Source organism: Taudactylus pleione, unplaced genomic scaffold, assembly GCF_031769625.1.
Source record: "Taudactylus pleione unplaced genomic scaffold, aTauple2 ptg001181l, whole genome shotgun sequence".
NCBI classification, from domain to species: Eukaryota; Metazoa; Chordata; class Amphibia; order Anura; family Myobatrachidae; genus Taudactylus; species Taudactylus pleione.
The window spans coordinates 348,088-354,629 of NW_028285582.1; the positions used below are offsets into that span (position 1 = coordinate 348,088).

General features: G+C 49.0%; 1 pseudogene; it reads right to left on the bottom strand.

Annotated features, from left to right (window-relative positions):
- Positions 1-513: 513 nt before the first annotated feature.
- LOC148453327 (uncharacterized) lies at positions 514-1,761 on the bottom strand (annotated as a pseudogene).
- Positions 1,762-6,542: the final 4,781 nt, after the last annotated feature.

The window sequence follows — 6,542 nt, forward strand, 5'->3', positions numbered from 1 at the left end:
TTTTTCAAGCGCCTCGGCAATAAAATGAAGGTCTCTAATTATCACTGAAGGCAGATCTAAAGCAGTTTGGTGCTCGAGGTCATAGCCCCCGAGATGCACCACCAACACCCTGGGTTTACCAAATCTCTGCAAAGCTTCCATTAATCTGCCCATCAGAGCATGCCAGTGCATGCCGCGAAATCCGAGCCAACAAACCAATGGTGCCATAGGATATAACTCCAAATCAGAAGCCAAAACAAATTTAGATGCCCAAAAAACAAAAGAATGTCCCAAAATCCAACATGGTTGTAACTCCACCATGCCTAGAAAAATAATAAAAACAAGTCAGGAATGAAGCTGGCAAAACATACTGACCTAGACATTCAAACAAAGACCAACAAGACGGAGAACGGACCTGAGGCAAAACATAAACGCCCACCATTAATTAAACTAATTAATAACGCCATTATATATTGAATTAAATGCCAATAAAATTGGGGGAAAATAAAATTCCTCATGGACTCCCGCAGTATGTCAGCGAGTAGCTAGGCCTCCGGTTAGCTCCAAAAAAGAAGAAACTATCAAACCCGGATGGATATATCGACGGAAAGCCCGAGATCGCCACCGACCCAGAGATTGGATCTCCGAATCCCAGCGACCTGAGGAAGCCACAACAGTATTGGCTCCTATGCGAAAGGAATGAGTGCTGAACTCACTTGGGGGCAAACCGACCGCCGTCAAGCAGCGCTTCAAGACCTGGCCAAACTGGTATTTGGTAACCGGTGACCCATCATCATGCATCAACCATGCCCCCGTCCCCAGCGGCCGGACAGGCAGGAAGGTATGCACCAAGGTAACGGAGCAAAAACTGAGTCAGCGCATGACCGAAGCAAGATCCAACGCCCTTTAAAAGTCTGGTCAGTCTTGGAACGCTGCAGATGACAAACTATCACATCCTTCTCCACCTTAACATCAGTGGCCAGCAGAGGAGACTCGACTCGCTTGGAGGGAGCAACTAGATCGCTAATACGGAACGCACCATGAAAAGACATGGCGAAACTCCAGTTTAAACAATAAGGATTCAAACTGAGAAGAACAAACTACCGAAGCCGCCTGCAATAACTATGCTAAAAGTGGAAGGTCTATCGGACCCCTGACATCCGCCGCCGAGGGAGACAGCCTGGACCAACCCATCAAAGCCTTCGATAAAAGGAAGCTCTTTGAAGTATCAACCTTACCGTATAGGGCAGAGAAATAAGCTACCCCCGCTAATATCCATTGTCCCACAGCCAAGAAACGCCCACCTCAATAACAAGACCGGACTGGGCAGAGGAAGCACGAAATTGCTCCCATTCAAGCCATCCCACCTGGTAGCAGTGTAAAGTCTTCGGGGCTATGGCTTGTTTCGCTAACTCCTCCATGCCGGCCTGATGATCTGCCAAACATAAGGAGGACAGGAGTCACTAGTGCCCATGGCTTGAGGGGCCAGGAATTGAAACCGAGAACATTGAAAATGTGACAGCACATCGGGAATAGAATTATCAATTCCAGGCACATGCCTTGCCACAAAACGAATATTCAGGTTAAGGCAGAGCAGGACAAGCCGAGATAACAGATGAACAACCGGCAGAGAAGAAGATGATGTTTAATCACCTGCACTACGACCAGGTTGTCGCACCAAAAAACTATCCTGCGATTACTCAGGCGCTTCCTCCAACTCTCCAAAGCCACCACAATGGGGAAGAGCTCAAGCAGCAACATGTTCTTTGTAAGGCCTTCCATAACCCAATCCGCCCACCAAGGTGCCGCGCACCAAGAACCAGCCAGGTAAGTGCCGAAACCAGTAGACCCCGCAGCATCAGTGAGGAGTTGCACTAGAGCATTGCTACACTCAGGGGAGCGCCAAATAAGCACGCCATTAAAATGCTAAAGGAGAACTTTCCAAGTCCTAAAATCACGCTTAATTTCAGCAGAAAACGAATGAAAAAATCAGGGCATGCCACTCCGCAGGTAGCCCTCTATTTTCGGCAATAAATTCTCCCATCGGAATAACTCTGCAGGCAAAATTAAGCAGGCCCAAAAGCGATTGCTTCAGGTGAAGAGGCAACATAACACATTCTAGTGCCATATCAATAGGCAACTTCTCAGCCGGCAGCAACAGTCCTGAGCAGTGGTGTAACTAGGGCAGGGCCGCCGGGGCTCGTGCCCCGGGCGCCGTAGCACTAGCAGCATGAGAGGGGGGGGCCCCACCGCCGACCATGGTACAGGTCCTGGAGGTCCTTCCTAGTGTTAAATTTGTAAATAAACCTTTTAATACATTCCTGCCTATAAACCTTTAAGATTCACCTGCCTAGAACCTCTAAGACAAAACCTGCCTATAAACCTCTAAACACAACGCTAATTGCGTACGCAGTATGACCGCAAATAAAGACAGGAGTGGAATCTGTGGTTCCAACGCACAAGTATTATTCAGGTAAAAGTACAGTCAGTTACACGCAATCTATACATACATAATTTAGGCGTAAAAGGAAATAATACAGACCAAGTACGGTTATACATACGCTGCGCCTCTGGACCCAGAGATAGACTTCTGACTAGATATCCTCAGTTCACCCAAAATTCAGCATGAACTGGCAAACCAGTGTTTGGACACGTGTATTTATTCCCCCCCAGACTGAAGCAGGACAAAGGGAGAACTTCCTGCTGATCTCATTGGTTCCCAGAGGAGAAGCATATGTAACGACACATTTAACAAGTTTGTTTCAAATAGACTTTCCCTGCCTCTAACAGCCGGAGTCTTTCTGGTAACGCCTCCTTTAGCATCCTAACAGTTGAATCTAAAATATACATTTTGGTTGCTTGTAGGTTCTGCGGTCCATAACTCGAGAATGCATAATGCGATCTCCTCACCGATAGCACCGGAAAACTGTGGAAAGAGTATGCATCAGAACAACTCCAAGAATGACATGTTTATCTTGTATAATTCCTTAGTTAACAAATATCTTTATTTCTTAGCATTTAAACTAACTTAACCAACTTGAATCATACAATTTGATGCTAATGGAACCTTGTGTGCGAATATGTAGTGTGTGGGTATTCGGGGTTTGGTATAAGGACGCTAGTTATTAATGGGTGAGATTTAAGTGCATAATCTCTCATACACGAAGTGAACATCCAGCAGTGTGGATGGCTGAGGGTTGTAATTCTACATGCCCTCTGTCAGCAGGCCCCCACCTGTTGTGTGTTCAAAGGAAAACAAAACCTCTTTTGTTCTCACAGACTCTTGTGTGAAATGCATATGTATTATCACCTCAAACTGTGGGATTTGGAGCCATCTTGTCTAGGATTCAGGCAAATCCAATTGTGTAGATATTATATTACAATTGCCACAACTATACTTTATCTGCATCCAGGGATTCCCAATTTGTATGTAAAAATACCCATTGTCTCTTCTTATTTACTTCTACTCAGACAGCTGGTTTTTCCCGTTGCCCTTGGTAGGTAAACAAAAACATTGCCATCTGTTCTTAGCTCCTGGGTTATAACTTGAATTAATGCTGACCACACAAAATGGTGCCTTGCGATCTAATTTCCAAAATGGAGTCTTGCAGCCATTCACAAGATGGTGTCGCTGCGATTAAATTTTAAACTGAACTTGTCTCACTCAATTATTCAACTTCGACACTAGTCAGCCAGTGTAGTGCAGACCGCGGTGAGGGCCCGATTCAAACCCCCTCACAAAGCTGCAGTCACCCGCAGCCGCACAGCTCCAAGTATGCAAATCCTGCGATCGCATGGCAAGCCATTAATATGTCCACTATGTCTTAGTGTGGAATCGTGGGCAGTATTAAAGACGCCCACCAGCCAGTCATAAGATGCCCACTTTCCCTTCGCAACATATGTTTAAGACAATCGGTAACATCGAGAACCATCGCATGCATACGCAGCACTTGTGGTTGACCATATCCTACCTCAAGCACTACGAGTGCTGCTGTATATTAAACAGCCATGTGACGTGTACTATGATGTTACCTCTTAATTATGTACGCCCTAGAAACGGCATTGTGACGCTCAAGCACGCCTGCGTTTGCAACACCACACCCCCGTTTCTTTCAGCCACCCCCACAAATGGCACGTCTTGTCACTCATGTTTACGGAGCATCTGTGTGCTTGGTGCGATCGCTTCCCAATCGCTATGACTGGTTCGCGCATGCGCAGTGCAATGCATGCGCAGATAGTGAAAATTGGACAGCTACTGGTGAACGCAGCTTTGCGAGTGGGTCTGAATCGGGCCCTGAGTGTGGTCCGCACTACACATTTACACACACACTGGCGCTGGGTAGTACACTCCTACTAACCAGCGGCGATGTGTGTGTTTCAGCGGCCAGTGAGAGTCAGACAGACTCTCATTGGCTGCTGCGCCCACTGCCAGAGCCGGGGAGGAGCTCACTCATTAGCTCCGCCTTCCGACTTCTGCAGAAGGGGTTGGGAATGAACGGGAGGACGGAGAAGCAGATGGCGGTGGGTGTGGCAGGTGCGGGGACTCAGGTAAGTCAGTGTTTTGTGTGTGTATGTATGTCTGTGTGTGTTATGTAAGGGGCACTACTGGCACTGTATCACTACTGGGGGCACTGAATAGGGGGGACCATTACAGAGGGCACTGTATAAGAGGCACTGCAGAGGGGGGATCACTACTGGGGGTACTGTATAAGGGGCACTACTGGGGGCCTGCATAAGGGGAACTACTCCTGGGGGCACTGCATAGGGGGGCACAGTATAAGGGTGCACTACTGGGGGCACTGCATAGGGGGGCACAGTATAAGGGTGCACTACTGGGGGTACTGCATAGGGGGGCACAGTATAAGGGTGCACTACTGGGGGCACTGCATAGGGGGGCACAGTATAAGGGTGCACTACTGGGGGTACTGCATAGGGGGGCACAGTATAAGGATGCACTAGTGGAGGCACTGTATAAAGGGCATAAGCTACTTGCGGCACTGCTACTGGGGACATTGCATAAGGGGCATTGCTACAGTGGGCATTGCAAGAGGGGCACTACTACTAGGGGGCATTAAGGTGCATTTGGAAAGGAATGTTCCCAGAGTGATGAGAAAGGGGTGTATGTCATGTTGACACGCCCCTTTTTCAGTGGCCACACCCCTTGTGGTATGTGACCACACCCATTTGTTGGGGCGTGTGCCTTAGGCGCGCACACATGAGGAAGGGGGCTCCATTTTTTAACTTGCCCTGGGCTCCGAATACCCTAGTTACGCCACTGGTCCTGAGTATCAATCTCGATACCCAGGAAAGAAATACATGTGGCAGGGCCCTTCGTCTTATCGTGTACAATTGGGACCCCTAACATAACAACACCCGCACCGAGAAAAGGAGAGACGCTCAGCAGGGGAAATTTGCAGGCCCTACGCAAAGGAAATTGTCGAGGTAGTGTGCTACCCCAACCTCCCCTGTGCCCACCACAACACCAATGTAAGAATGTGCTGAAGCATTCGAAAAAAGGCGCATGACACCGAACAGCCCATAGGCAAGCATTTGTCTATGTAGAAACCATCTGGTAAACTAAACCCCATAAACCGGAATGAATCTGGATGAGGGGGGAGTCAGCGGAAAAGCTGACTCAACAACAATCTTGGCTAGTAGTGACCCAGGCCCGGCCTCCCGAACAAGCAAAAGAGCCGAGTCAAATGACTGATACTCCAGATGACACAATTTCATAGGAATTTGTTAGAAACTGAGGAAATGTCCGAGCAAGTTAGTCCCACAATAGCCTTGAGGACTGGAGTACTTGACAAGTTGTGGGCCAAGCCTGTGGGCCAAAGAACAAGATGCAGCCTTTGGGTTGTGTAGCTGCCTTGAGGGCTGGTGAACTTGGCTAGATGACGCTGAGATGCTCTGAGTGCAGCCGGGATGACACTAGCAGCAGTACACAGGATTGCGTACTCTGGACGCTGAGGTGCGCTAAGCACAGCCTGGATGACACAAACGGCAGAGAGCTGGTATGCAGACCGTGCCGCTAAGATGACACGAATGGCAGGTAGAAAATATGCGGACCATGCCGCCTAGATGACACAAACGGCATGTATAACAAAGCTGACTGGATCACTGGGAACTCAACTGGTTAACAGGAGACAATGCCAGAACCAGAAACACGTGAAACGCTATCACCGGAATTGGAGCAGCGCTCGCACCAGGAGGAAATAGCCGCAGTGTTCTCTGAGGATACATATCCACCCACCTCTTTAATGGACCCAGGTGAACCGGGGTTGCGGCTCTACTTAGCACCAGCTGTCCCGGACTGATGGCCGGGAGGCTGCCCCGCTGTTGAACGGATACAGGTGATGGCTGGATGAGGGCCCCCACATACAAGACAAGCATGTTTAAACCTGCCTCACCTGACTGCACATCACTGCCTGCTACTTGCAGGCACCTTCCACCATCCTGCCTTCCTGCCCTCCAACCATCCTGCCCTGCTCCCTGCCTGCATGTCCCACCATCCTGCCCTCCTACCTTCCTGCCCTCCAACCATCCTGCCCTGCTCCCTGCCT